Below are 9,770 nucleotides of genomic sequence, written 5' to 3' on the forward strand. Positions count from 1 at the left end.
TCAAGGCTTCTGCCTGGGCAGCTATTATTGTAACCTCACTAACTTCCAACAACCCAGCTTCCTTAAGAACTGAGTGACCTCACGAATTCCACTGGTGATTGTTCATGACTATCTCCTTAATCAATTGTTTGGCTATATTTGGTGTCTTACTACCAACTGATCCTCCTACTACTTAATCAATCAATTGCCGGGTATTTTAATTGACACCTTGATAAAAAATCTGAACTCCCATCCACTCACGGAGGTTATGATTGGGACACTTCCTCAAGAGGTCCTTAAATCTCTCCCATGTCTCAAATAATGATTTGATATCCATCTGAGTCAATGAAGTGATTTCTTTTTGAAGCTTTGTAGTCTAGCTTGGAAGAAAGTATCAGGTAAGAAATGCTATAATCAACTGTTCCCAAGTGGTGATAAATGCTCGAGGAAGCACTTGATACCACTATTATGGTCTCAATGAGAATGGAAATAATCTCAATCAAATAGCATCCTTTGAAACTCCATTGATCTTAAGCATATTGCAAACTTCCAAAAATCCTCCAATATAGCTTTGAGGGTCATTATTTGGTACCCCATGAAAGTGAACTGATTGTAATACCATCTGAGCAAAGGTAGGCTTCTACTCAAAATTCTTGGCCACAATAGGTTGTCAGACAATACTGGACTAAAATCTATTCAATGTTGGCTTAGTATAATCAAATAAAGTCCTCAATGATCTACCTATTCTGCCATCACACTAGAATGTTCTTCTTCAACCCTTACTGTTAATAACCTTGTCTCACTCAACAATGTCATTCGTAGTCATGTTCCAATCAATTGTTTGATGATGACATCATATTCCATAATCCTTGATCGCTTACTCTTTGGCATGCACTGAAAATGAATAAGAAAACAGAAATCAGAATGAATAAAAGAAGTAAAAAGCACAAAAGAAAAAGAAAAGAAATGGATAATTTGATGGAATAAAAGAAATGTTCTTAATATCTCTAAGTTCCCCAGTAATGACACCAAAAACTTGATAGAGGCTAAAGTCACCTACTGGATACAAGTGCACGAGCTGATCAAGTAGTATAGAGTGCTATAAAGCAATGTTGCTAATCCACAAGGAATTAAAGAACACTAGAACTAATTTTAGTGCTGTCAATTAACCTAAATAAAGATGTTGTTTGTGAATCATGAATAAAATTAAGAATTAGAAATCACAAGTAGAAATCCGACAAAACAAGCAAGAAAGAAGGGTGTTCGGGTATAAGCATCTCCAAGGGTTTTGTAAGTCTTGGACATGGTTGCACAGGGTTTTGCAATTTAGTTGAGCTGAGAGAATTCCTAATTCATATTACCTCCTTTCTTAAGTTAAACAATAACTGATCCTATATGGTGCTTATACAGACTACCCGATGAGTACATCACACTCAATGAATTCCATCTAGAGAAAACAAGGATTCAATGAATATTCAGCCCCTCTCTTGAGACTACTGACCCTAATCCCATACAAAGATAGCACAAAATCTTTTACTAATACTTGCTCTCTATGATTTCAATGCACTCAAAATCCTATGTAAACTTGCTCGAGAGGATCATAGGGGGGAAATCTTAACAACAAAGTGCTATATTTCTTGGTTGACTAGTAATCCCCTTCAATTGCGATATGTCTACACTTGGTGGATCTTTCGATTGGTCACACAAGTACATTAATCATGAATCCTTGACTTTCACTACAATAGAATTAAAGTCAATTAAAACATGCAATTAAACCCAACATCAATAAGTTTCAATCAATCAACCAATGTAAAAACTCCACAGTTTACAACCAATGTCAATTAAAAGTGTAAACCCTAGATTTCATCCATGCTCAAATAGTAACAATTTAGTTCTCCATTAAAGGAGAAATCATACAGTCCAATCAATGTGGGAAAAGTAAATGAAAAAAAATGGAAAACCCCCTTCTCTCCTCACCCCATGAATCTTCCACCGATCTTCCACAAATGCCGCCAAACACACCCCAACGGTTCTAGTAATGCTCCAATGACCTTCCACAACGCTACTGAGAACACCCCCTTTTCTCCTTCAAGTTTATTTAGTCTTGGATCAAATGCTCGCTACATGTCAAATGGATAGCCTTTATTTTAAGGAGGAATTTAGAGCTCAAATTAGGATACTAGAGGCGGATCACCATATATCACATAAAATTCCTCCATTTTTATTTTTAGAGCTTCTTGATCTGTCATTATACCTTGAGAAGTAGTAAGAATTAAAATCCTTATTCCACCTAATATCTTAGGAATTCGCAGATAGTTGGAATAGATTTGTAGACCAGGTTGCCCGATACATTTTAAAATAGTTCTATATACTCCTTTACAAGCCCTTCATTGTTATATGGATGAAACCAAGAAAATATCTGATTTTCCTAATGTTTTCAAATGTTTTTAATAAAACCTTCTTGTAAAATTATTTTAACAATGTTTTTAGTGATATTAGTGGATACTATGCAAATTGTTCCTTTTTTATCCATGTCAGCAAACACGAATCATAACATGGGTTTGAACAAAGATAATTTATTCATTAGGAAGGCAGAAGTCATTAGATGTACTATTCTATAAAAGTTAAGACCTAAAGCTTGGTGTGAACACCCACAAATGTACGGGGTTGTCAAGTAATACCCTATGAGCGACACAGGGGTTGTATTCCATGGGGCCAAGGAGCTACGCTTACGTCTTCTTTACTTGTTTTTAGTCTACAAATTGGAGTGCAAGTGTCCTAAACTCGCAAAATGGAATAAAAACTACTAAAGGAGAATGCAGATATGCCAAAGTGAAAGAGTTGAAAATCTAGAGGAAAGAGACGGTCACAGATGCGGATTCCCTTGTGGCTACTAATGCTCGAGCATTCTAAGGTTACAAGGCAGTGGTGATTTTGGACTAAGAGATTCCTAAAATAGGTAATCCTAAATCCCTCGATGATTACCCCTAATCCTGTATGAGTATTGGTTCAAAAATTCTTCCAATAAAATCCTCCTATAATTGCAATGGGGATAGGGAATTCTCAAATTATGGTTAAACACACATATAGGTTCATCCTTAATGGTTGGAGGGGTACAACATACCCAAATCCCTAGGTGTATTCATACATGGTTCCCTTTCAAGCTATGCGAGTCTAATACTATGGTGCATCCTGCGCATCCAAGTACAACCAATGAGGTGAACCACAAAGTTCTCATGCAATTCAACACATCAAAGAACATGAAGCTTGAATCACAAAATCAAACTACATGCATTCAAAGTAAACTAAGCAATCATACAAGCAAGTTCACCGCACGATTTACTGGCATCCGATGACGTTGTGGTCTAGCTATCCGTATAAGAAAATACAAAGTTCATCATGGTGAAAACAACTAAAACATCATAAGCAAAACTCTCTCAAAGGTTAGAAGCCGAATGATGCTTTGGATTGCATGAAAAGTTTCCACATGGGCCGCAATGGGGGCGGCTTCCCTCGTTGTTTCCAAGCTTTTATAAGTAGGATTAACGGCGGATCTTGTTGAATTTTGCCTCTTCCTTTGATTTCCACTCCTAAAGATGCCTTCTTGAGCTTTTTTTACCACAAATTTTGAGATAGAGAAGAATGGTGGGAGGTAGGGGGAAAGAATGTCTCACAAAACCCTTGAAAGCCTCTTTAAAGACCTTCTCAGGTTGGCTTCATGGCCTCGTTCACATGCGTGAAAGAGCCCTTAAGACCCTCGAGATTTCACCAAAAATTCTATGAAGTGTTACAGTAAAATGTCAAAGAAAACTACTACAGTAAACTGCTCATTCTTTAGCTGGTTCATGGGCGTCTTCATGGTCATCAGCAGAACCTATCAACGAAACCCAAGACTTTGTTCTTTTCTTTTCCCAAATTTTACTTTTAGCAATTCGTATGTTACAAGCATTTTTCATTAGACCATGAATTAGAAATGTTTGGAAAAGCTCTGTTGCTATTTTGTGAGGTAATCCACATTGATGTAATGAAAGCGATGGACCCACAACAATCACATAACATGCCAAATAATCGACCCATTTGCCAAGGAGAGTCTCACGGAATCTTCCTTCTTTGCCTTCAATTACATCTGAAAATGACTTGTAAACTTTATTATGACCATCTTTCATGGGTTGCCCACGGATCCCATTATCAAGAAGTGTATCCACGGCTTCTTGTACCAATTTCTCCTGACACATTACTAATTCACCTGGCATAGATCTACTTGTTGCTAATAGATCGGTAAGAGTATTGTTCCGATAGATAACTCTTCTATAGAGTTCATTAATATCCGAACTCATTAATTTACCTCCATCTATCTGAATGATTGGTCTCAACTCGGGAGGAAGAACTGGTAATAGGCACAAAACCATCCGTTTTGGTTCTACATTTGTTCGAATAAAATGTTTAGCTAATTCCATGCGTTTAACCAAAAAATCCTTTCTTCTTCTAATTTTTCTATCTTCCCATTCATTTCCAGTTCCAGTCACCTCCTCATCTCCTAATTCCTTCCATTCTACCAATGAATTATTTAGAATAATTTGCAAATCCGAATCGGCTAATTGTTCTCTAATAGCACCTGCTCCTGTCGAGATTTCTCGATTTCGAAATGTCTCGAAGCTTTGAGTAGTAAAAAAAAGTGGGATGCTGTATTTCCAGGATTGGATTTCATACTCGAATGAACCTCGTAATCGTAAGAAAGTTGGTTTTTTAGATATGGGCCTAGCAAAAGAAAAATCGAGATAGGTTCCTATAAGATTGGGTTCCCCCCTTAAAAATCGGACGTGAAGGTTTCCTCTCATCCGGCTCAAGTAGTTATACCAAATAAAGAAAGAGAGGTTCTTTTAAAGTTCAATAAAACCCTGCAAAGGCTACTCCTTACTCAAGTTCACAGAGAGGACTAACCTTTCATTAATTCATTCTTCTTTTGACTTTGAGTTTCTAAATTACTTAATTTACGACAAAAAAAGAAAATGTGAAATTATTGAGTAGTCTACTTCCCCTCAAATACGGAATCCCTTAAAGTAAAGGAATACTTTGTTGGGACTCATAAAGGATTTACTTGTCTATATATCGTCCCATTCGATCTTTTAGGTCTCTACTCACCTCGATGGTCATGCTTATACCACGATATCCTTTGAAGCATATATGGGATATATAAACTCCTGTAACCATGCCATATTTACTTGCTTCAACAGAATCACTCTCTCAAAGAAATGGAATGGTTAATTCCACGAAGCAAGTATTTTGTTTTCACGAGGTATAACTAGTAATTCCTATTTATCTGTTACGGGAATCGACCATGGATCAATTCCCCTTTTGTTGTTTGTTTGGAAGTATTGAATACACCCAACATTCTGAGCTTCATGTTAGTCCTTCCAAGACACATGTCAGAACGGGGACATCCCAATAATCAGATTGAATGGGATGACAGTTTTCGAATCTGTAAAATGAAAATTTTGATCAAATCACACATCACAGTATACTAGGCCTTCTAATTCCTTAAGGGGTTTATCTAAAAGATTCGCGATATAACTAGGAAGACGTTTCAAATACCACACATGAGTCGCCGGGCATGCGAGTTTGATGTATCCCATTTGATATCTTCGTATCCGAGAATCAACAAACTCCACCCCGCATTGTTCACAAAACTTCGGGTCTTCTTTTTCAGCCCCAATCACTCGATAATTTCCACAAGCGCAAATTCCACTTTTTATAGGTCCAGAGATTCTTTCACAAAACAATCCATCTTTTTCCGGTTTATTGGTTTTGTAATGAAAAGTATACGGTTTTGTCACCTCACCAATTATCTCTCCATTAGGTAGTATTTTGGTAGCCCAAGCCCTTATTTGTTGAGGAGAAACTGGTCCAATTCGAAGTTGTTGATGTTTATACTGGTCGATCATAGAATAGAAATTCTGATTCATTCAGATCAAGCTTCCTTCCTATTAATCTGGAAATTCTTTTCAGATACGAGGAAATGATTCAGTTCCAGAGCCAAAGATCGTAGTTCTCGAACGAGCAATCGAAAGGATTCTGGAGCATCTTCGGGGTTAGGTACTGTTCCTCCAACAATTGTAGCACCAAGTACCTCTTGACGAGCTCTAATATGATCAGATTTATAAGTAAGCATCTCTTGTAAAATATGAGCAACACCAAATCCCTCTAGAGCCCAAACTTCCATTTCTCCTACTCGTTGTCCCCCTTGTTTGGCCCTTCCTCTAAGGGGTTGTTGTGTAACAAGTGCGTAATGTCCACTGGAACGCCCATGGATTTTATCATCAACTTGATGGATTAATTTCAAGATATAGGGTTTTCCTATTAGAACAGGTTGTTCAAAAGGATCCCCTGTTCTTCCATCAAATATTCTGCTTTTTCCCGGATACTCGGGTTCAAATACCCATGGATTTTTTGTTTGCTTACTGGCTGAATATAATTCAGAAAACACTAGTTTTCTCGAAGCCTCTTTCTCATATCTCTCGTCAAAAGGTGTTATTCTATAATAGCTTTTTAGCAAATGCCCCACTAACCTGAGCGAGCATTTAAATATCTATCCTACACCCATTCAAGAAGGTACTCCTAACTAGTTGATGATCACATCAACAGGTGTTCCATCTTGCGAATAGGGTATATCTTGCCTACCAAAAATTTTGGAAATGATACCTTTATTCCCATGTCTTCTAGCTACTTTAACACCTACTTTGATTTTACATTTTTGTGAAACATATACATGAATCATTTCTAGATTATAAATGGAACCACCTTATTTCTGAATTCATCTTACATGAATCACTCGACCTCTTCTACCTATAGATAATTTTAGAGAAGTTTTCTTTGCAGTGGATACCTAAATATTGAGTATGGCTTGTAATAATCTATCTTCCAGAGCATACAATGATCTAGTCTATTTGAGGCATTAATTTACCTACTAAGATATCACCTGTTTCTATAAATAATAAAAGCATCATAATTCCATTTTTGTCTAAATTGTGGAGTATGCAATCCTCTAAATGTGGTATTTCATTAGTGATTCTTTCAGGACCTTGGCTTGTCACATGTCTGAATTTCATATTTTTGAATGTAAAAAGAAGTATAAATATCTTCATATACTAAACGTTCACTAATTAGTACTGCGTCTTCAGAATTGTAACCTTCCCATGGCATATGAGCTACTAATACGTTTTTTCCTAAAGCGAGTTCCCCACCAACTGTAGTCGCACCGTCTGCTAAAATTTGTCCCTTTTTAATGCATTTACCCCTCGGAACCTGAGGTTTTTGATGCATACATGTATTTTTGTTAGAACGTTGATACATAACTAATGGAATGCTCATAGTGTCTCCATTACTTGAGAAAATGATCTTGTGAGTATCAGTATAAATGATCTTTCCCTCCCATTTGGCTATAGCTAAAACCCTAGAATCTAGAGGTGTTTGACATTCCATTTCAATTCCAACAATACACTTTTTCGATCAAGAAAGAGGAACTGCTTGACGTTGTGATAAGTGCTTAAAAGTGCATATTTTATATATCATTAATACTGGATTTGGCATGGAATTTTACATGATTAGTGCCAAACTACAATATAATCTCATTCTTTTGGTCACAACAAGCTTTTATTCTGTCTTAGGGACAAATAAGTAAATATGGAGGTATTTAGAAGCAAAACAAGTCAACTTGCTGAACCAGAGCATCACAAAAGCTCACAACAGCCATGGTAACTTCTTTTCATGGTCATTGTCCACTCCTATCACATCTGTTATTAAGCCGTGCTAGTGTGGAATCATAGAGAATAACACAAAAGTCATAACAACCTCAATAATAGCCATTGTGAATCATAACGACGGTGGCAAATCCACACAACAACCAAATAGACCATGCCCGGATGCAACTTGGGGCCCAAGCAACAAACTTGCTCACCATAGCCTCCACAACAAGCATAATGAGACCATGGTAGACTCGATACTATAAATACCCTAAGGGTTTTTAATCTATCATAGGTTCTTTTGCCAAAATTGGGAGAGGCGGCTGGATTTCTGGAGACCCTTGTGGTTGGAGATGAGTTCCATCAAGATTTTAGTAGATTCCAGAAGTTTTCCAATAAAGATTCAATGTGCAAAATAGTGGAGTGCGCATGAAGAGAATTGGCATTCTCTTTATGATCTTGGGATCTACTCAACCTCAACCATCGGAGACCATATTGGAGGGAGTTAGTCTAGGATTTATTTTGATTTATTTCCTTTTGTATGATTATTATTAACTGAGTAATACTTCTATATCCATTAGAGGACCACAATTCAAGTGGAATTTCATGTAAATTCACCTTGATTATTACTTGTGATTCTTTATTGGCAATTCAATATTCTTTCTAGTCTTTTGTAATTCATTGCATGTTTGCTTAATGGCATTCTGCTGATGTAGAGTGGAAGATATGCTCACAAATTAGAAGACTCTTTGCCTTGTTAGATCTATGCATGCCCTAAGAGATTAGGTATTGCTAGATTTTTGGATTAGGGTTTGATTAGATTTGTAGATAACTATTTGATTAGCCCTTCTAGTGGAGTTCTTGAACTTAAGACAGACATAGGAGGCTACGGTGGAAGACATTCCATCTTAAATTCCTAGTGTTTAGACCTGGTTGCCAAGAGATTGGGACCAGTAAGCCCTTGAATTCCTCTGGTCCAATACTAGATTGAATTGTCACCCCTTAACTCTATTTCACAAGTGATCATTAAGGGAATCTTTATACGATTTCCTAAACTCCTTCCAATTACACATAATGATCCTTAATTTTATTGTATTAATTAAGTTATAGAGGTAGAATTAAGAAACATCGTAGATGTTTAAGCTATTGATTAAGAGAAAAGGAAGTAATAGGAGCCTCTTGCCATTCCCAAAGGAATACTACCCTCGTGCTCACCCACAAGGTATTACTTGACAATTCATACTCTTGCAATATTTACAGACCTAAACCCACATATACAATGTCTATCACATTACATGTTACGACTCATTCAAGCTCGACTTGCATCATTATACTCAATAAAAGGAAATGAGAGAAGCTCCAATAAAAAAAATATTGGAAGAGGAAGATGCTTCTAAATGAATTTATTCCCATGCAATAGTTAGGAATTCTTGACGATATCGATCTGGCACAACCTATTCTTCTATAGCTAAAGATCGCATGAGTCCAACATTGATTCCTTCAAACGTATCAATTTGGCAAATGCGTCCATAGTGACTAGGGTGGATATCTCATATCTAAAAGCTAGTAGTTCACCCGATCAACCACCAAGACCATAACTAACTTAACCTACACCCATGAGCAATTTGGGTGTCCAATCCAAAACTTGAGATAAAAGGTGTAGGCCAAAAAATGATTCATAGGTGGTTGTTAATGAAGTTGAAGTAACCAAATTATGAGGATTCAATGTCAATTTATGCCAGATTGGCCAACATATAGTTCCTGGAAGCCTATTTTCTAAACGAACAAAATCCATGCAGAACAAGGTCGTAAGAAGCTAGAGATTATCGGCCATATGCCTTATGTGTATCTTATGACCATAAGCTTTACATGTAAGGTCTTCCATCTTAGTGTTAACATCCAGCTTACTGCCATAAGTGTTTTACCATAAACTTCTCTGGATAGCACTTAGGACCTCCATTACGGGCATATGTGCTCCCAGTAAAATCCTGAGGATGACCCTTGCGGCTTGGCTTACAGGTGATGTTTCTCCACAAGTGCACGGGTCACATA

The 9,770-nt window shown here is 37.0% G+C and overlaps 1 non-coding gene and 1 pseudogene across 1 annotated transcript; one reads left to right on the plus strand and one right to left on the minus strand.

The window, feature by feature from the left end:
* Positions 1-242: 242 nt before the first annotated feature.
* LOC120269752 lies at positions 243-349 on the plus strand. The gene has a single exon (XR_005539389.1). It is a non-coding gene; the product is annotated as a small nucleolar RNA R71 (small nucleolar RNA).
* A 3,712-nt stretch (positions 350-4,061) lies between these two features.
* LOC120268562 lies at positions 4,062-9,513 on the minus strand (annotated as a pseudogene).
* Positions 9,514-9,770: the final 257 nt, after the last annotated feature.

Source organism: Dioscorea cayenensis, chromosome 9 (genome assembly GCF_009730915.1).
Source record: "Dioscorea cayenensis subsp. rotundata cultivar TDr96_F1 chromosome 9, TDr96_F1_v2_PseudoChromosome.rev07_lg8_w22 25.fasta, whole genome shotgun sequence".
Classification (NCBI taxonomy): Eukaryota; Viridiplantae; Streptophyta; class Magnoliopsida; order Dioscoreales; family Dioscoreaceae; genus Dioscorea; species Dioscorea cayenensis.